Source organism: Lactuca sativa, chromosome 9 (assembly GCF_002870075.4).
Source record: "Lactuca sativa cultivar Salinas chromosome 9, Lsat_Salinas_v11, whole genome shotgun sequence".
Lineage (NCBI taxonomy): Eukaryota > Viridiplantae > Streptophyta > Magnoliopsida > Asterales > Asteraceae > Lactuca > Lactuca sativa.
In genome coordinates this window covers 36098084-36120575 of record NC_056631.2, presented here as the reverse complement: position 1 = coordinate 36120575, position 22492 = coordinate 36098084, and the positions used below count along the sequence as shown (strand labels likewise).

Genomic DNA, 22492 nt, shown 5'->3' with positions numbered 1-22492 from the left:
CAACTCGTCGAGTTCCTCTATGGATTCGACGAGTTCTTCAATCTGTTGAGTCATCTTAATAGATTAAGCTCCTATCCTCCAGATCTAGACTCCATACTTCTTCTATACACTAGAAATGTCCTTTTAAGGGTAAAGTTTCCAACTTTACCCGTTAATAGTCCTTCTTAATGGGTTTAGCTCAGAACATAGTTCTTTAAGACTTAGATCTTGGTCCAAAAGCCATAATACTCCAAACCAATAATGAAAACTGAGATCTAGGCCCTAGACACCAAATGAACACGTAAAGTCTCAGGCTTTCCCTCCATGCATGGCCTTTTGGGGATTAAAAGGCCAAAATGATAAATTAAAGCATGCATGGGGCTTCCATGGCCATAAAGTTTGCACCATTATGACATGAAACCCCTTCTAGCCCCCAGATCTAAAAGATGAATCACTTGGGACGTTCATTTCTTAAGGACCAAGCTACTTGGACCAAAAACTCAACAAAAGTGAAGATGAAGAGATTTATGTAACATCCAAAATTTCAAAACAATTAAAACTTTTCAAAAACACCCATTTTATTAATATTTTTACAAAAAGGTTTTCAATACATTATTTAACAGAGTAATTTCCCAGGTTTATATCATAAAACACCAACGCGAGGAACGGTACGATCACGCCTTTGCCTTGCCACAGACTCTTGAGAACCTGAAACATGAAACCACAACTGTAAGCCCGAAAGCTTAGTGAGATACCCCCAATATACCAATCACATATACGCCCTTCTAGGCCACGACCTTCCGGTCCATACATATCATAATCGCCTTCCGGCCCATAACATATTGCCTTCCGGCCCATAACATATATTGCCTTCCGGCCCATAAGCATAAAATGCATATACAACATAACGAATAATCATATAGCAGTTCATAGACAACAATCGATCAACAGATCACATATCATAGCATTACTCTAACAAGATACCGGTCTAGCCGGTCACTATCATAACCTTACCCTACGAATCAGTCAACATAGTAAATTCATACATACGCCTTTCCAGGCCATGACCTTCCGGTCCACATAGCAATGCCTTCCGGCCCATATCATGTAATAACAACTACCCGGATTTCCATCCGATAAAAGGGTCGGCCTTAGTGCCATGAACCCTAGCGATATAGTGAGGATAACTCACCTCGAAACTGCCGACTGAACAGATAGCTCAAGCTGCTCCGATCACTGATACGATCTCCACCTCTGGACAGACACCAATGCACTGAACTCAAACAGTAAACAACAATTACCAAAATACCCCTGGAACCACTGGTCAATCCTTGGTCAAAGACAAGGTCAAAGTCAACCCCTGACTGACCCTACTCGCCGAGTCAACCCTATGACTCGCCGAGTCCCCATACTCAGAACTTCACTTAACCCGCGACCTAACTCACCGAGTCACCCCAAGACTCGCCGAGTTCAACGACTCTGAGTCCACTCGCCCTTGACTCACTGATTCCTTAAGATTCCCTTTCTACACGTCGAGTATCCCCTTTTTACTCGACGAGTTCCTCCTGGAAGAATCGCGGGGCCACCCCGACTCAACTCGCCGAGTCTGAAGAACAACTCGACGAGTCCCAGTAAATCTTCAAGCTACTCGCCGAGTCTGTTCATCGACTCGGCGAGTCCATGCCATGCAACCGCTCAACTGCATCCTGGGATAGTTATGGTTCCGAAATACACAAGCATGGGACCTTCTGGACCTCTAAAGGTCCTAATACAGGGTTATATTCGTTCGGGTAACAAGGTAATAATCCATCTAATCACCAAATGGGTTCCATAAACCCTAGATCCATGCACACATCAATACAACAAAAATGATTCGAAATGTTACCTGAATAATGCACTCTCTGTGTCCCCAAACCTCAGAACTCGAATCCCTTGCAGTTCCTTTAGTCAAGACTCTTCTCCTCCTTGCACCACAATCTCGTCAAGTCACCAATGGCCTTCAATCTTGCCCTAGATGCCCACAGCCGCTTAGGGTTCTTCTCAATCGACTAAAAGACGAACAATGACGGCATATAATGCGTTATATACGACCCAAACCTGAACGGTTAGGGTTTTCGCTAAACAGCGTAGACTCGCCGAGTCCATATCTGGACTCGTCGAGTCCAGTCGCGAACCCGCGACCCGGTCTGCGATCCTACTCGGCGAGTCTAGGCTCCAACTCGCCGAGTCCCCTCTTAAAACACCCCAAAATCATAATTATATCAATATTTGGAATTCCGGGCTGTTACAACTCTCCCCCACTAGAACTAGACTTCGCCCTCGAAGTCTCACTCCGAAAATAGCCCCGGATGCAGCTCCCATCTCTCACGTTCCAGATCACAGTTCATTTCCGATCCCCTCCGGTACTACCACTGGCTTCTCGGCATAATTCCGGTTCGCATCCCCCTGAATGTCTTCTAATGGAACCGCTGTCGACTCATCGGCTATACACTTTCTCAATTGCGACACATGAAAAATGTCGTGGATTTGTCTCAAATCCGTGGGCAACTCCAAACGGTAGGCCACCCGGCCTACCCCCGCAATCACATGAAAAGGCCTAATATACCGGGGCCCCAACTTGCCCTCTTCCTGAATCGAATCACTCCTCTCCAAGGAGAGGCCTTCAGGAGTACGAGGTTGCCGACCTGAAATTCAAGCTCGGACCGGCGTCTGTCCGCATAACTTTCCTGTCGGCTCTGGGCGGTCAATAACCTCTGTCTCATCCGCTGAATCTGCTCTGTCGACTGAAGCCCGGTCTCTGTACTGCACATCACTCTCTGTAACCGAAAATTACTCAAGATGCAACTCTGCTCTAAATCTCAACAATCACTCGACCCATAAGGGTTAGGAAACCAGAAGCCACCGGATCCCCGATCCAAAGCCCACCTTGTCCATACCGGACCGACTGAGAGATCCATTCTCACTCTCAGAGCAACTCTCACAAGTTCTCCTCTTGCCATCACATACACATGCTGAACTAGCCCCAACACCCGCAGGTTGGAAGACCCGATACACTGATGATATCCTCGAACATCTTCCAAGATGAACCACTACATCCACCCTACACTCTGATCAGAATCACACTGAGAATTCAAGATTCTCTCTTCCCCTGCATCCCTTCTGAGTCTCGACAGTCATCCCAACCCGGATGGGTTCCTACTTCACTGCCGCGAACACGATGCTCAAAACCATACTCGAAATACTCTAACCATGACTCTGCTCTGCAGCTTTCACTTTCGTGAACTTGCACCCCCTTCGGAGTTACACATCTTCCTCTTTTCCTTTTCCAAGGAACCCTCTTGGCCATAATGCCACTCCAAACGGTGCTACGGTGCTTGCCCCAAGCGACACCACCCTTTTTGCGTAACCGCTATTCACAAACTCTGGTTCTCATTGCAGGGGCTCTCAATCCCATGCACTCTCTCCACTCATCAAAATCACTGCCTCAGCTAAACAAGATCACTAACCCATGGCCAGACCTTCCAATGCAATCACACTGCAACATACACGATCCGCAATCTCAAACTGATCCAACAATACCAACAGAGTCTCCAGCATAACTGGACCGACTCTCATAACACATACTAGCCACTCGAGGCTAGATCTCTGTGGGTCCGTACACCCAAACTCTGCGAACCCTCAGGTTCTAACTCCGGGAACCTTCCGGTTCCAGCTCAAGAAACATGCACAACATAATCCCGTGGGATTAATGCAGTACAACCCATCACGTACCTCAACCATACCAATACTCTGATCGCATAACCTCGGTTACTTACTCAAGCTTGATCCCGGCCTTCTCTCAGGCCTCCACAATCAAATGCCCTAGGTCTGTATCTCGCCCCGCATACTCGACAATCGCTCTTGTCAGCCTATACTCTGAGCTGACAGAACACTGCTGAATCCCAACAGCTAAGCACCCTCACATACTCATCGATCTCCCAGAGAATTCTCCAATTCTCCCCCACTTAAAACACTGACTCACAGCCACCGATCGCCATTAACGACCTTCCAGAACAACTCCGCACAGAGGGAACACTTACACACTGACTGCTTCCTTCAAGCATAAGCAACCCTCAGCAAAACACATCTCCTCCCTGATCAATCTGCTCAAAAGAATCCGGTCTTTCAATTATCCACTCCACGACTGCAGATGCTACCCGACATTCAACCCAGTGCCGCATCCCTACTATTAACCCTCACGAACAATAACCAACGGAATTCACGACAATAACCCGTAACCAAACCCACAACCTGCCAAAGGATGAATACCACATCGAAAATCGCACAAGGCTATCGGCACCAAAACACCAAACTATAACCATACTAAACCATCAGGGAACAACGAATGCCAAAGCGAAAACCTGAGACACCAATCCATAACCATGCCAAACCCGCGAAACAACGAATGTCGCATCGAAATCCACACCAGATACCAGCACAAACAATACGCCACAATCAACGCAAGCTAATCAAGACATCAAGAAAGCATCATACCCGCAGCTGCCTCCGGCACTTCTCCGTCTCCCTCTGCCGCAAGCCGATAAGCACGACCCTGAGCCCTTGGGGCTCTGCTCCATCCTGTCCTCCTCCTGGACTCCTCAAGGTGGCCGGTGCTAGAGCCTGCACCGGTCCTGCAGAAAGCTGTGGACAGTTGACCCTCAAATGTCCAACCTGCCGACAATGATGACAAATCCTCAAGTCCCGAATCGGCACTGACTGCCGACAATCCCGCGCATAGTGCCCCTCTTTTCCGCACTTGCGGCATGCACCACCGAACCAGCAACTCCGGTGTGACCCCTCCCATACTTCCCACAAGTGTGGCTGCTCCGATTTCCCCCACTCTACATCGACGGTACTGGACCGTTTCGGCGCTGGCTGCGACTGCATCGGAGCCTGCCTCAGCTCACGCAACTGCAACTCAACCTCTAACTCACGCCGTATGGCGGCCTCCTGCAACTCCAATAAGGTCTCGCACCTCTGCGCAGACATGAACTGTCTGATATCCCCCTTGAGCATACTCAGATATTGGGACATCTGAGCCTGCTCCGAAGCGAACTCAGGGCAAAACATCGCCCTCTCAATAAACATCCTGGTGATCTTAGTCATCGACTCCAAATCCTGCTTCAGCTCAAAGAACTCTCGAGCCAATCTCTCCTTTTCATTCCGCGGAACATAGCGAGTACTGAACACCTCTCTGAATTGATCCCATGAAACCTCAGCCCTCTGTGCATCGGAAAATGACCTCGTAGTCAATCTCCACTAATCCTTCGCTCCTAGCCTCAACAGGTTCAGAGCACACCTCACCCTCTGATCAGCAGGGCATAAACTCGTGAAGAAACACCCCTCCACGTCTGATAACCATCTCATGGAGACAATCGGGTCCTGAACTCCATCGAATGTGGGAGGCTTCGTGTAATAGAAGTCCCGATACTGAAAACTCTGACTAGCTCCTCTCTTTGCCGTTGCTACAACCGCTGTAACTGTCGCGGCATCCATCTCTACTAGAGCCGCATATCGCTCATCAAACTACTCAACCATGGCGGTCTTGATCGACCCAAACAACTCCGGCAACTCAGCCTGGAACAATGCAGCAACCCCATCACGCAGGATCTCGCGAACCTTTGTGTCCAACTCGTTCGTGCTCGTCCGATCGATAACCTCAGACGGTACCGATCCACCCAGAACTCGCTCTCCAGCTCCCGATCCTGATCCGGATCAACTATCATCATGCCTCGAAATCTCCATACCGAAAACACCATACTAAATCCCAGACACTTCTTACAATCCTGGGATCCAACTCTCGCAACCCTACCCTAGAGATCATGGTTTCCCTGATACACGTATGGGTCATGTGCTTTCAATAGTACGGGCCCATACTACCTTCCACACCTACCCATATTTGTATGAAGTACTACCACAATACCCTAGAGAACATGCATAACAACTATCAACCCTCACCACTAGAGGAACACTGAGAACATCCCATAGGGGACCCTAGGCTACAGGCATCACATATCAGGCAACATTATCATGAATTCCTGAAGATCCCTAGCCTAACTCTAGCATGCTGTGCTATCAAGCTCAAATAAACAAATATCATGTATGGTATCTTGGGGTTACTTACTGGCTCCGACTGATCGTACCTCCGCGTCCTCCTTTTACCAAATTTGAAAACCATTTTAATTTCTCCTTTTAAAATCCTCCTCGATTTGAGACTGGGGTCACACGAATGTTTCCCCAATTCACTCAAACCAAGGCTCTGATACCAACTTGTAACATCCAAAATTTCAAAACAATTAAAACTTTTCAAAAACACCCATTTTATTAACATTGTTACAAAAAGGTTTTCAATACATTATTTAACAGAGTAATTTCCCAGGTTCATATCATAAAACACCAACGCGAGGAACGGTACGATCACGCCTTTGCCTTGCCACAGACTCTTGAGAACCTGAAACATGAAACCACAACTGTAAGCCTGAAAGCTTAGTGAGATACCACCAATATACCAATCACATATACGCCCTTCTAGGCCACGACCTTCCGGTCCATACATATCATAATCGCCTTCCGGCCCATAACATATTGCCTTCCGGCCCATAACATATATTGCCTTCCGGCCCATAAGCATAAAATGCATATACAACATAACGAATAATCATATAGCAGTTCATAGACAACAATCGATCAACAGATCACATATCATAGCATTACTCTAACAAGATACCGGTCTAGCCGGTCACTATCATAACCTTACCCTATGAATCAGTCAACATACTAAATGCATACATACGCCTTTCCAGGCCATGACCTTCCGGTCCACATAGCAATGCCTTCCGGCCCATATCATGTAATAACAACTACCCGGATTTCCATCCGATAAAAGGGTCGGCCTTAGTGCCATGAACCCTAGCGATATAGTGAGGATAACTCACCTCGAAACTGCCGACTGAACAGATAGCTCAAGCTGCTCCGATCACTGATACGATCTCCACCTCTGGACAGCCACCAATGCACTGAACTCAAACAGTAAACAACAATTACCAAAATACCCCTGGAACCACTGGTCAATCCTTGGTCAAAGACAAGGTCAAAGTCAACCCCTGACTGACCCTACTCGCCGAGTCAACCCTATGACTCGCCGAGTCCCCATACTCAGAACTTCACTTAACCCGCGACCTAACTCACCGAGTCACCCCAAGACTCGCCGAGTTCAACGACTCTGAGTCCACTCGCCCTTGACTCACCGATTCCTTAAGATTCCCTTTCTACACGTCGAGTATCCCCTTTTTACTCGACGAGTTCCTCCTGGAAGAATCGCGGGGCCACCCCGACTCAACTCGCCGAGTCTGAAGAACAACTCGACGAGTCCCAGTAAATCTTCAAGCTACTCGCCGAGTCTGTTCATCGACTCGGCGAGTCCATGCCATGCAACCGCTCAACTGCATCCTGGGATAGTTATGGTTCCGAAATACACAAGCATGGGACCTTCTGGACCTCTAAAGGTCCTAATACAGGGTTATATTCGTTCGGGTAACAAGGTCATAATCCATCTAATCACCAAATGGGTTCCATAAACCCTAGATCCATGCACACATCAATACAACAGAAATGATTCGAAATGTTACCTGAATAATGCACTCTCTGTGTCCCCAAACCTCAGAACTCGAATCCCTTGCAGTTCCTTTAGTCAAGACTCTTCTCCTCCTTGCACCACAATCTCTTCAAGTCACCAATGGCCTTCAATCTTGCCCTAGATGCCCACAGCCGCTTAGGGTTCTTCTCAATCGACTAAAAGACGAACAATGACGGCATATAATGCGTTATATACGACCCAAACCTGAACGGTTAGGGTTTTCGCTAAACAGCGTAGACTCGCCGAGTCCATATCTGGACTCGTCGAGTCCAGTCGCGAACCCGCGACCCGGTCTGCGATCCTACTCGGCGAGTCTAGGCTCCAACTCGCCGAGTCCCCTCTTAAAACACCCAAAAATCATAATTATATCAATATTTGGAATTCCGGGCTGTTACAATTTAAGCACACAATGGACAAGTTAGAAGCTTTTTACCTCTATTGAACCAAAAATGGAGCTTAACTTCTGGATCTACTCTCCTCCTTCAAGTCCTCGCTCTCTCTTCAAGGATCCTCTTCATCAACTTCACAAAGAACACACAAAATGGCACAAACTCACTCAAAAGTGGATTAGGGTTTTGTGGCTAGGGTTTGGGGTGATGGATCCTGCAAATGAGGCATAGATTTGGAGGTTAAGGTGTTTAAATAGGGTGCAAAACCCTGAAAAATTAATGTTTCACTCTGGCAGCCCTAATCGTTGAGTTGAGGCTCTCAACTCGTCGAGTAGACTTCAAGTCGTGCGTCCAAATTCCATTCCTACTCGACGAGTTTGGGGCCTCCAACTCGTCGAGCTCCTTTTAAAAAATGTATAATTTGATTTAAAATACATATTGGGATCCGAGAGTTACAGGGGGTGAAGGTGGGTTGCACCTGATCCCACATTGACTAGGAAGGAGAACTAAGAATTTCTTATAAGGGGTGTGGATACCTTCTCTAACACAACACGTTTTAAAGCCGTGAGGGCAGCAGATCCCATAAGAACTCTACAGTTAATCGTGCCCGGACGAGAGCAATTTAGGGATGGGTGACCCCTCAAAAGTTTTCGCACCAGGAGCCCAAAGCAGAAAATATTGTGATACGTGTCAGGGGGGATGTTACATCTTCAAGATGTAATATTTCATATTCTATTGGAAACACATCATCATCACCCGAGTCACTGGATGTTGGAGACTATAATTAAAAATACAAAAATACGTATTAAATAATGTTCCAAAAATAAAACCAACTTGCATAAATGTATCCATAACAAAAGTTACAAAATGAAAACTAGTCTAAAATAATAGGTTTCTCTAAACTTGTTTCAAATCCTTCTTTTGGAGTTCTATCTGCTTTCAATTTAAGCTTTAACATCGTCTTTGATTTCCTTCTTAATTTTAAAGGTGTCCTTGGTGGTTTACTATTTGATTTTTTTTTCCTAACTCAAAATCTAGTTTTACAATCTACATAAAAAATCCAACAATATTTAAATATATTACTATAAAAATAAATATGTATAACAAAATTTTTAAATTAAAGTTTACCTTTATAGGTCGCAATTCTAAAAGCCCATGTAAATTGACAATAATTTCTTCATCCATAAAACCCACTGAAGACGCACGGTTTATATGACTAAGTCCGGTCCGATGTCATTGGCCATGTACCAATAACATCAGACTAGGGGGACTTGATGATATATGGTCCATTAGCATGGACTAGACTGTTCTAGAGCGCCAGCCTAGCCTGGCGTGCTCCTGCCAGCCTGCCTGGCGCTCCCTTTCCAGCCGTGCTGGGGACTCCCCTGTCGGCCCGGCCTGGCAGTCCCCTGCCAACCTTTCCTGGTGCGCGCCTGCCAGCCTTTCTTGGGGCGTGCCCGCCAGCCCCACCCGGTGCCTCCGGGCGGCCTTGCCCAGCTCCTTGCTAGTTAGGCCTGAATTGGGCTGGCCCAAGGCCTGAACTAATTCCGCTTGACCTAGTTGCCCATTATAAATAGAATAGTTCCTCCTCCATGAAAGGGGACCTTTTCCGGGGACCTTTCCTTTAGACTCTCCCCCAAGTGGCTTAGCCGCAACACTATACTCCGGTCGGGTGGCTCAGCCACCACCCGCCACCATCAGCTACCATACACCACCACCCGCACCAAGATGGTTCTCTCCAGCTATAGAGGACCACCTCAGATCTATAAATTGATCTAACTTGATTGTCGGAGTCCGATCCTAGGGCACAATCCCTGGGGCGGATCTAACGCATCTCTCTATTGTGACCTCGCAGATCCGTCTCCAACGTAGAAGCACTCTCTCAGAGAAGATGGTGGGAGCCGATGTTGCATCATTTGGCACCATCCCGGATTCGAGCTAGTAGTAAAAGCATCAGGTTGTTTTAAACTCGTTTTTCTCCCAAATCTGTTTAGATCTATTGTGCTTCGGTTCAGGTTTGCTTAGATCTGTTCATGTTTGGCCTCGTTCGAGACTCTTTGCCAGAGATTGTGCTAAGCTCCAGGGTTAGCCCTTCACGAGGGAGTGGAGGATTTCGTGGTTTTCTGTGATGCATCTATATCAGGTTTGGGTGCGGTGTTGATGCAGAGGGGGCATCTGATAGCATACGCCTTGACACAATTGAAGCCTCATAAGACAAGGTATCCCACCCATGATTTGGAGTTGGTGGCAGTAGTGTTTGCCCTCAAGATCTGGCGCCATTATCTGTATAGGGTCCGATCACAGACCATAAGAGCGTGAAGTACCTAATGTACCAGCCCAACCTGAATATGAGACAGAGGAGGTTGTTGGATGTAGTGAAAGACTACGACTGTGAGATCTTGTATAACCCTGGCAAGGATAATATGGTAGCTGATTCCTTGAGCCGCAGAGTAGAGAGTGCTTCGATTTGAGACGTGTGTATGAGGATGACAGTGATGTCTCCAGTCCTAGATACCATCTGAGAGGCCCAGGTGGAGGCTGTGAGGCCCAAGAACCTCAAGAGGGAGCGAGTGATCGGACAGATTTCCGAGTTTGAGACAGATAGTCGGGGGCTTACGAATTTCCGTGGGTAGATCTGAGTGCATTATACAGGTGGAGCTCGGCGTATACTAATGGATGAGGCACATAGATCGAGTTTCTTGATCCATCCCGGAGCCACTAAGATGTATTTGGATCTGAAGAGAGATTACTGGTAGCCCTATATGAAAAGGGATATGGCATGGGTAGTTGAGAGGTGCTTGACATGTCGCTGGGTTAAGGCGGAGCACCAGTGTCCATGTGGCCCATTACAGCCTCTAGAGATTCCCCAGTGGAAGTGGGAGCAGATTTCCATGGATTTTCTCACCAAATTACTGAGAATTGTGTGAGGTGTCGACGCGATATGGGTGATTGTGGACCGGTTGACGAAGAGTGCTCACTTTCTTGCTATCAGTGAGAGCTCTTCCGCAGAGAGATTGGCCGAGATTTATGTGAGAGAGGTGGTGGCACAGCATGGAATGCCGACTTCGATAGTGTCAGATCGGGAGGTGCGTTTTACTTCCAGATTCTAGAAGAGGTTTCATGAGGAGTTGGTTACCCGATTGCATTTCAATACCGCATACCACCCACAGACTGACGGGCAGAGTGAGCAGACGATTCAGACGCTGGAGGACATGTTGTGAGCATGTGTTATGGACTTCGGAGGAAGTTGGAACACCTATTTTCCCTTGGCTGAGTTTTCTTATAACAACAACCACCATTCTAGTATTGGTATGCCTCCCTTTGAGCACCTATATGGGAGGAGGTGTCGTACTCCTATCTATTGGGGAGAGGTAGGGCAGAGAGTGATGGATTACACAGTGATAGTGCTCAAAATGACTGAGCAGATTCAACAGGTCAGACAGAGGTTACTGGCAGCTCAGAGTCGCCAGAATAGTTACACAGACTAGCGACGATCCGAGCTTAAGTTCCAGGTGAGAGATTTTGTCCTCCTGAAGGTATCCCCGTGGAAAGGGGTGAGCTGATTCAGGAAGCGGGGAAAGTTGGGTCCTAGATATATTGGTCCTTTCACAGTGACTGCCAAAGTGGGGAAGGTATCTTATCGGTTGGAGCTACCTGCAGATTTGAGGCAAATACATAACACCTTCCACGTGTCTCAACTGCGGAAGTGTGTAGCCGACGAGACGACAGTAGTACCGTTAGAGGACATTCAGGTTGATGTGAGTCTGAATTACATTGAGAGGCCGATAGTGATCTTAGATAGGAAGGTGAAGGTATTAAGGAATAAAGAGGTGCCCTTGGTTCAGGTCCAGTGGCAACATCGGAAGGGGTCCGAGTGGACTTGGGAGCCGGAGTCCGAGATGCGCGAGCAGTACCCAAAGTTATTTCCAGAAGATGACTTCGAGGGCGCAGTCTGATTCTAGTGGGGGAGAATTGTAACATCTCAAGACCAGGTATACCTTATAAACCCTTGTTCTTTTGGTAATTGTCAAGTTTGGCCCTTTATTTGAGAAAAACTGGTAAATAAGTATGTGGGGCGTACGTATGTGTACGCTTAGTGTACTCATATGCATGTTTTTGACGCGGAAGCCACCTAGTACGATGGGCGTACCAGAGGGTACACTGGGCGTACTAGGCCCAGAGTGAAAACCCTAATTAAGGGTGTGTCCCTATTTAGAGGACATGATGGCCTCATTTCTGGCCACCATTCCAAGACATCAACCCTCTCAAACCCTAATTTCTCATCCCTTGATCTTGTGTGTCCATTTGTGAGCTATTAAGTGTTCTTGTGGTTTCTTTGGAGTAAAGAAGGAGCTTTAAAGAAGAAGGAGTGGGAGTCCAGGCTTTGGATCTGAGCTTATCTGTGGTGGAGCTCCAGTTAGAGGTATAAAGCTCAAAGCTTTCTCACCCCTTTTGATTTGTGCGTCATTTTAGGATTTTGGTCCCAAAGTTGGATGCTTTATGAGATATTGAGCTCCAGAGTTTATTATCAGCTCCTTTGAGTGTTTTTAGTGGTGTAGAGTCATAAAATTCGAGACTTGGATGTTTAAACCAACCCATGCATGAGATATGAGCATTCTTGAGAATAGAGAGTGAGAGTTTTGGTGTTTGTGACTTTTTCAGCCATGCAAATGCTTAAAGTCAAAGACTTTATGGAGTATGAGCCTTTAGGGAGTCCAGATCTGAGATCTGAGCTAAGGTCTTAACGGATTAAGACCAAATGAGTAGGAAGAGCAAAACTAGGGTGTACACCGAGCGTAATCCCAGTACGTGCAACGTAGGGTCGAGAATCCCCGATGCATGCATGGCAAAGGAGTACGCCCAACGTAGAGGGCTGGTACGCACAACGTACGCGTTGCCGTTGACTTTTAGGGTTTGGTCATTTTATGGACTACTAAGGCCATGGAAGGGTAAAATGGTCTTTTATCCTTCTATGAGTTTGTAGAAGGGCTTAGTCTAGCTTCTTTGAGAGTCATTATTAATTTGAGATAATTATCGTATGTGTTAGGCAGAGGCTAGACCGGTGATTTGAGTTCAAGGTTATCCGATTTCTTACGAGGTGAGTATTCTCACTATACTTACTTAGAGTGGTAAGTTTGTGTGTGACCAGAGGGTCTTATGTGTTTATATTGAGTATTGTGATATATTGCATTATGTCTTTGTGATTTATGATGTGTATTATTCCGAGCTTACTGAGTTAGGACCAGAGGGTCCACCCGAGTTGTGGGACCGGAGGGTTCTACTGAGATACATTGACCGGTGGGTCATATTTGAGTATAGCCATGAGAGGATAATGAGTTATGTGTGGTATTTTGGGGAACTCACTAAGCTTCGTTCTTACCATGTTATGTGTTTCAGGTACTTCTCAGGATCACGGGAAGGCGTCGGCTTGATTGTACACACGAGGCAGAGTTACATTTTGAGTTTTGTGAACTATGTTATGAGAATTACATGATTTTTAAAATGAAAATTTTATTAGAAAATTTACGGTGTTACAGAATTGCTCACGCCTGGGCACGCTTAACTGTTGAGTTCTTATCCCCTCACGCCTTTAAAACATGTTGTGACAAGGAAGGTATCCACACCCCTTATAAGAAAATGTTTCATTCTGCTTCCAATCCGATGTAGGATCAGGTATAACCCACTTTCAAAATTTGAACCATTTCTCTATTTGTACGTGTCATCCTTGCGCAGGGGCCATGCTAATATTCTCTGTATCGTTCCAATTTTATCGGATGTCCTTGAACGCATTTTAAAGTTGTGAAGGCAACAGATCCCATAAGAACTTTGCAGTTAAGCATGCCTGGGCATGAGCAATTTAGGGATGGGTGACACTCTAGGTAGTTTTTGCGCCGGGAGCCCAAAGCAAACAATATTATGATACATGCTAAAGGTAGATGTTACAATCATTATAAGATCCTTTATCATCTAGGGAAGGCCAATGTAAAGGCTGATGCTCTCTACCGCAAGGTGGTCGCAGATCCGATCAGGGATATATGTTTGAGGATGACTGTTATTACTCTGCTATTGGAGCGGATTCGTGAGTCTCAGATTGAGGCTATGAAGGAAGAGAACCAGAAGAGTGAGTGTATTGTGGGTCAGGTGGCTTCCTTTGATTATGATAGTCGTGAGTTGTTGACTCTTCATCGAAGGGTATGGGTTTCGTTCTGGGGCGGTGTGCTTCAGGTTCTGATGGAGGAGGCCCACAAGTGTAGGTTCTCCATCCATCCCGGGGTGACAAATATGTATAGAGATCTTCGTCCTAATTATTAGTGGCCCTACATGAAGCGGGATGTGGCTTGGTATGTGGAGAGGTGCTTGACTTGCAGGAAAGTCAAGGCTGAGCATCAACAACCTCACGACAATATGCAACCGTTGGAGATTTCCATATGGAAATGGGAGGAGATTACCATGGATTTCATCAGGAAATTACCTCGGACTACGCACATAGTGGATTCGATTTGGGTCATCGTGGATCAGTTGACCAAGAGCAGGAATTTCATCCCGACTCAGGAGGGTATTTATGTCGAGAAATTGGTTGAGGTGTATATTAGTGAGGTTGTAGCACGACATGGGGTGCCGGTTTTAGTGGTTTAAGATAGAGATGTCCGGTTTACTTCCAGGTTTTGGAAGAGGTTCCATGATGAGTTGGGTACTCTCTCCATTTCAGCATAACATTCCTTCCATAGACCGATGGTCAGAGCGAGAGGGCTATTTAGACGTTAGAGGATATGCTTCGGGCATGTGTTTTAGACTTTGGTGGGAGTTGGGATACGTATATTCTGATAGCAGAATTTTCGTATAACATCTATAATGCCAACATCGATCAACCTCCTTTTGAGATGCTCTATGGGAGGAAACGCATGACCCTGATTTGTTGGGGTGAGTTCGGTCAGCGGGTTATAGGGAGTACCGAGGTGGTACCTAATACCACTGATTTGATTCAGCAGGTTTAAAGTAGACTCCAGGCAGCTCAGAGTCGGCAGAAGAGCTATGCTGACAAACACATATCAGATCTACAGTTCCAGGTGGGGATTTGGTTCTCCTGAAAGTGTCACCTTGGAGGGGTGTCATCCGATTCAAGAAGAGGGGCAAGTTGGGCCCCATGTATATCGGTCCCTTCAGTGTTTTGGCTCGGGTAATTCGGGTCGCAAATCGCTTGGATCTTCCTGATGAGCTCAGTCAAATCCATAGCACGTTCCATGTCTCTCAGTTGCAGAAGTGTTTAGTGGATGATTCCGTAGTGGTTCCATTGGAGGATATTTACGTGGATAACCGCTTGAATTAGATTAAGAGACTGGTGACGATTCTTGACCGGATGAAGAAAACCTTGAGGAACAAGGTTGTTGAGTTGGTGAAAATCCAATGGCAACATCGTAAGCGTTCTAAATGGAAGTGAGAGTTGGAGGATGAGATGAGGGAGCACTACACATAGTTATTTGGAGAAGCGGGCTTCGAGGGCGAAGTCTGATTCAAGTGGGGGGGAAGGAATTGTAGCACTCGAGTTTGGTAAGTTTTGCATTTAACACTTGTTAATCAAAAACTTTGCATTTTGGTCTTTATACTAGTACGCGGGGCGTACTAGGTGGTACGCTTAGCATAGTAGCCTGATTACTTGATCGTGGATCCCATCCACGTATGCATGGCGTACGTGTGCATAAGTGAAACCCAAAATTTTGGGGTTTTCAACCTATTTAAACCTTATGATAGCCTCATTTGGTCATGTTTAGCCAGCCTCCACCTTCCTTTGTACAGAAATCGAAACCCTAGTGTGTTTTTGTGAGTTTTGAGCCTTAAAGAGTGTTTGTTGGTGGTTTATGAAAAAAAAAAGAAGAGGGCCATTTGGAGAAGTGTCTTGAGCTTGAAGATCTGGGGTTAGCTCATCATTTGCAAGCTTTTGTGGTAAAAAGATCAAATCTTAATGATCCAGGATGTTAGATGTAGTTATGTTGTTATTTCTTTTTTTGATATTTGAGTCCTTGGAGTGATTGATGAGCTTCATGACTCACTCCAGAAGTATTGGTGTTAGATCTAGGCTTATTTTGGTCCCCTTTTTCATAAAAATACAAGATTTATGGTGTATTTTGGATCATACATGTGTTAAGACCTTTCTTAAGCTCCCTTGAACTCTTGAGCCCCATTAAACCATGCATGTGTGTAAAGTTGCCAACTTTATATGATAAATAGTCATGTAGAATCAAATTTGAGAGTTTGGCTTGAAGTCTCAATGTATTAAGTACTTAATGGAGTGGGGTGACACACTGGAGAGTAAAGCGTACAAGCTGAGTACACCCCGCATACTCAGCAGGTGGGCTTCTTGGTTTTGGGCCCATGTTTGGACCTTAAGAGATTAAGGTCTTGTTGGGCCATCAAGTTTCTATTTTTGGGCTGATGCTTTTATATTGGGTTCTTTTGGTTGAAGGCCCACGAAGGGATTTGGGCCCAATTTTGAAGATTGGGCCATAATTAGGCTTTGGGTGACCGTTTTTGAAATTGGGCCTTTTTGAATAGTTGGTTTGGGCCTTGGCCTTAGGCCAAGTTAGGTAAAGGGTAAAATGGTCTTATATCCTATTTTAGACTGTGAGTTATGGGTCAGAATCCAATTATTAATTGGATGTTATTTTATGATGATAGCACGGAGATTTTATCGGACCAGCAGACAAGGATTTATCTAAGAGACTCAACAGCTTGAGGTGAGTTTCCTCACTGTGTTTAGCAGGTCGAAGACATCAATGCCGGCCCATGGTTTATTATGTTAGGATGCTTGATGTCTGCATGACTCTTGTATGTGTATGCATTGGTATGTATACCGAACGGGGCTCGATGTCGGGCGAGACCCGATATCTGTATGGTATGCTATTGTCTTTGTGATTATCGCATGTGTTTGTATGATTCTATTTTTATATGCTTACATGTGTACCGGGCGGGGCCTGATATTTGAAAGATCTATATACCGAATGGGGATCAATGTCGGGCGAGTCCCGATGAGGGGCGGGGGCCCAGTATGTGTTTATTATGTATGGTATGTTGTATTTTGGGGGAACTCACTAAGCTTTGTGCTTACGGTTTTTTATTTATGTTTTAGGTACTTCTAGTTCGAAAGGGAAGAGCCTGGATGATTACAGAGCACACACCACCTCATTCCCTATTTTGTGATTTACTATGATATTTTATGATGTAGTGATACACTTTAATCCATATTGGTTGTATGACAATGTTTAGGATTACCTTTCTATAAATACAAAACTGAAATTTTTGAGTCTTATTTTTGGGATGTTACAAGGGTATTGGCTTAACGTAAATAAATTTAAAAATTAATTCAACAATATTAGAAAAAACTATTTTCTTGGTATTACGCACTGCAAGTATCATTCTTGAATTGATCTTTGTATTCTGGATTGTGTACGTTTGTAACACACTAAACCTCTCTCAATCATTTTCACTCTATCTCTCTTTATCAAGAATCTCTCCCAGATCTCTCCAAGAATGTGGAATCTCTCTCAAATCTCTCTTTGTATGAGAAATCTCTCCAAGAATGTCAAATCTCTCCCAAATCTCTCTTTGTATGATAAATCTCTCCAAGAATGTCAAATCTCTCCCAAATCTCTCGAAGTATGTGAAATCTCTCCCAAATCTCTCTTTGTATGAGAAATCTCTCCAAGAATGTGGAATCTCTCTTTGTATGAGAAATCTCTCCAAGAATATGGAATCTCTCTCAAATCTCTCTTTGTATGAGAAATCTCTCCAAGAATGTCAAATCTCTCCCAAATCTCTCCAAATATGTGGAATCTCTCTTTGTATGAGAAATCTCTCCAAGAATGTGAAATCTCTCCCAAATCTCTCTTTGTATGAGAAATCTCTCCAAGTATGTCAAATCTCTCCCAAATCTCTCCAAGAATGTGGAATTTCTCTCAAATCTCTCTTTATATGAGAAATCTCTCCAAAAATGTGGAATCTCTCCCAAATCTCTCCAAGAATGTGAAATCTCTCCCAAATCTCTCTCAAAACCTCTTTTGGTTTTTCGTAATCAATTGGGGCGTCCCGACACTTGACTTGGTGAAAAACCATACGAAACGGGAAGATACCTTGGAAAATAGCCTCTTAGGGCCGGAACCCTGCTTGAACCGAGGTCAAAGGAGCCAGGCCAAGGAGACCGCAGCCATCCGAAGCCGCAGCCAAGGAGACCGCAGTCGTCCAGCCACAACGAGCCTTGCTTCCTGACCGCATCAAGACTTCGGACCGCAGCCCTTTTTCCTTCAGATCCGCCTCCGCGACCAAGACCTCCCTTCGGATGTGGACTGCTGATGACTAAGCCTCAGCGCCTCCGGTCCTGGACTTCAGATTTCTTTATTTTTCACCCGGTTTTCGATCATTTCTCCGTTTTAAGTCCGTTTTTAATCATTTTAACGTGAGATTTTCTCCAAAAATCATATTTTAACATATAGACCCTAAATATTCATAATTTAGACATATTTTTATGGAATATATATATATATATATATATATATATATATATATATATATATATATATATATATATATATATATATATATATATATATTAGAATAAAATCTATTAAGTGAGATTATGAGGTGGAGTGTGAATCTTGCCATAATATTTGACACAAACCACCACCCCATGCCCATTCCTTTGACCAATCCTTGTACTCCTAGTCACTTCAAGACACTATCCCTCTCCTTTCCCAGCAACCCACGTCCAAAGGAGCTAGAGAACACTCTTATCTCTCTTCATTTCCCTCACTTCACACATTTTCCTCATTTTCACCAAGAAGATCAAACAACCTTTTCTCTCCAACTTCCTCCCTCAAATTCGAAATTCAAGGCTGATTATCAAGCTTTCTCACACTTTTGGTAAGTATAATTCATCCTCTCTATGATTATTACACTTTCCTTTTTCTCAAATCATTGATTCCTTACACAAACATCATCACATTCTTGTTAGATCTTCGAATCTTCAAGTGATTCTTCAAGTGTTCTTGAGTTGAACACTTCTCTTCTTCAACACTCATCTACTAAGACCACTCAAGGTGAGTTCATACCCCTACATTTTCATGTTTTCTTAAGTTTTTAGGGGGGGGGGGGGGGGAATACAAGTTAAAACACCAAGAACATAACTAAACTTTTCTAACAGCTTTCATCAGAAACATTGGACTCCATTCACGGACTGTTTTGTACAACTTAAACATTTTAGTTTTCGAAACTGTTTTAGGTGCAAGCAGTTTCAGTTCTTATCTTTAAAATGAATACTTGCACATCTCTATACGATTTTTCTACAATTTATGGTGATTTTTACAAAACTGTCTATCATTTCAAACACCAATCCGGACCAGTCTGTGATTATGGACTTTTCCACCCAAGTTGGAGGTCATTAAAAATCATGATAAAAATTATGAGTAAACTAGACACATTTTGGAAACTCTCTGAATTTACGGATTTAGTTTTCGACTTCGTATGATTTTTCTATGACTTTTCTAAAACAACGCAGAAAGGTTTAAAATCAGTTAACAACTTATAACCTTTATGACACTTTGTATTATGTTGAGCAAAGTGTATAATAATAAGTTCTAAATATTGAATGTGTTTCCTTGTTAGTTTATCATCATAAATTGAAACTTAGTCATTCATAATAAGATTATTCATTCATTTAGAACACGCATATTAAGTTATAATAAGCATAGTTTATGGATTCATAACACCAATGCGTTTTCATAAAAGAGTTCTTATACATTACAAACGTTTTGGGATAAACTATAATAGGTATAGTTTATGTATCATTTACTTTTCAAACTTATTTATCGAAGGTTTTTAGTTTAGTCCACGTAAATCTATTAATGAATAAATTTGTGAGTCATTCGCTTCGGGTTACTTTCAAAGTAACCAATTCAAAAAGTCCTGTAAATTGTAACCAAAGTCTCTTGTAGGGAGAACGTGATAGTTGTGTATAGATCTATATTGGGTTTGACAAACCCACACCTGAGCTGCTTGCAACAGCTAGACCGGCAGGTCTGTGGTGACAAGTGTCATTTAACGGCGACGCCTGAAGAACGTCGTATTACGAGGCCGTCTATGTCAAGTATGGTTATGATAGCTCACATGTGGTATTAACAAATCATAAGATTTACGGGTTCTAACTTTAAATTAGCGAGTTATATCGATTTAGCTCACTGAAATTACTTTAAGTATGGAAAAATACTTGTACGCCTTCATATCAAAAAGGGTTTTATGTCGATTTAAAATCACTTTTTATATCAAAAATTGCAGATATTATTGTATATTTTCAGTCTTGGTATTTAAGACTACACACCATTCATTACGGGAGTTTTCTCAAATCAGAAAGGGTTTTTACGCCAATTTGAAACCACTTTTATATCTTTAAGTATGTCAAATACTTATTCATTTTCGGTCCTGGTATTTAGGATCACATAACTTTCATAAGAAAAATATTGGATTTTTCTTGGTAACATACAAATCCTTACAAAGATCGATTTTCAAACTCTTACTATCAAAAGCTTATGAACTCGCCAACCTTTGTGTTGACACTTTTTCAAAACTACTTGTATTCTCAGGAATTCTGTGAAACAGGAAATCAACAACGTTTTGAGGATGGGACGATAAATCGTCAGACAGTTCATTTTGTATCATAATATAATTGATTTTAATCATGTAAACATATACTTTGGTGTAACTTTTTCAATTATATTTATGATGGTTGTATTTACTTTGAGCACTATTATACTCGTTGTTGTGATACTATACATGAAGTCCTCCACCCCCGGACGTTTCCGCCATCCTTAGTTTGGGGGTGTGACAACGTTCTTCGTATTCCATATTGTTAGTAGCATTCCAAAATCACTTTTAATGGGTAATGTAGACAAAGTTCCTCGATAAGGAGTAGTACTAACCCATATTAAGGTACTTATATGGTTGTTATATGGCTAAAACTAAAAAACTACAAAATTAAGATGTTTTGGACTAGTTTGTCATATTTTGGAATTGTTCTATGCATTCCAAAATAGAAAAAATCTTTTGTAAACTAGCATGCAAGTAAATTAGAGAGTATAACTCACTTGGTTTGTTGAATCCATAGTAGATAGCCTTAAAAATCTATGTCCAAAATGTCGGTAGCAACAACTTCTAAGTTTCTATTCCTGGAAGGCTTATTTTCGGTTTTTGGGTATGGTCCCCATATATATATATATATATATATATATATATATATATATATATATATATATATATATATATATATATATATATATATATATATATATATATAGCATTAAGCAATAGGTACTGGGCTTGGCCCATTATGGTCTGCTTTGGAATGCCCATTCCGAAGAGAGTGGTTACTTTTAGAAAATGGTTATTATTTTTAAAACATGCTAACATGTGGTTGGATTACTCAATTTCCCTTTAAAATTTCAGTGGAACTTGATTGTATTGGTTAAGGATCAACTCAACGCACTAATTAATGGTCGTGTCAAAGTTATAGCTACCTCTCTGTTCACTAGAGTTGTATGTCTTGGTGGTTCGTAAAGCTAAATGACATGTTGTATGGTTCTATTCTAGGATAATACTTTAATAGTGTTAGGTAATCAAATGGAGAAATATAATAAGTTGTTTAGTTCGTTCAACAACTCACATTATCTTTGATTTAGTGGAACCATATTTTCATTGGTGGGAGAGATGATGCTACTAGATGAGGGAAAGTCTTCTTATGAGAAGACAATACCAACAATCAAAGAGATATGTAACGACGTAAAAATTTTAAACAATTTTTCATTTTTCAACAACTTAAAAGTATCATTCAATATTCTCAATTCTCATGTTCAACAAATGACATCATGATAAAAACATATCCCAAGATCATAAAATGAAATCCTCTGCCATTGTGTACGAATCATGTCGGCGCCTTCCCGCGATCCTCACTAGTACCTGAAACACATAAGACATAACACTGTAAGCATAAAAGTTAGTGAGTTCCCCAAAATACCACGTACAACAAATTAGCCACTCAAGGCTATAACTCTGTATGACCCTCTGGTCAATGTGTCTCAGTGGGACCCTCTAGTCCCATAACTCTGGTGGACCCTCTGGTCCTAACTATGTGGACCTTCCGGTCCTAACTCTGTAAAATCTGAATCATACATAGCATAAATCACATAGAAATAATGTAGTGTATCACATCATACAAATAACACATAAGAAACTCTATCACACAATTCTGATTACCACCCTAGGTAAAGTATAGTGAGAAGACTCACCTCGGGTATCTTGGATAATATCTAACTTGGAATACTGATCTAGCCTCCGCCTAAGCACATAGACAAATTCCTCAATAAACAACGGCTCTCAAGGCTAGATTAAACCTTTCCTATAATTCCCAGAA

General features: G+C 43.3%; 1 non-coding gene across 1 annotated transcript; it reads right to left on the bottom strand.

Annotated features, from left to right (window-relative positions):
- Window positions 1-13730: 13730 nt before the first annotated feature.
- Window positions 13731-13829, bottom strand: LOC111882757 (U6 spliceosomal RNA). The gene has a single exon (XR_002847230.1). It is a non-coding gene; the product is annotated as a U6 spliceosomal RNA (small nuclear RNA).
- Between the last annotated feature and the right edge of the window lie 8663 nt (window positions 13830-22492).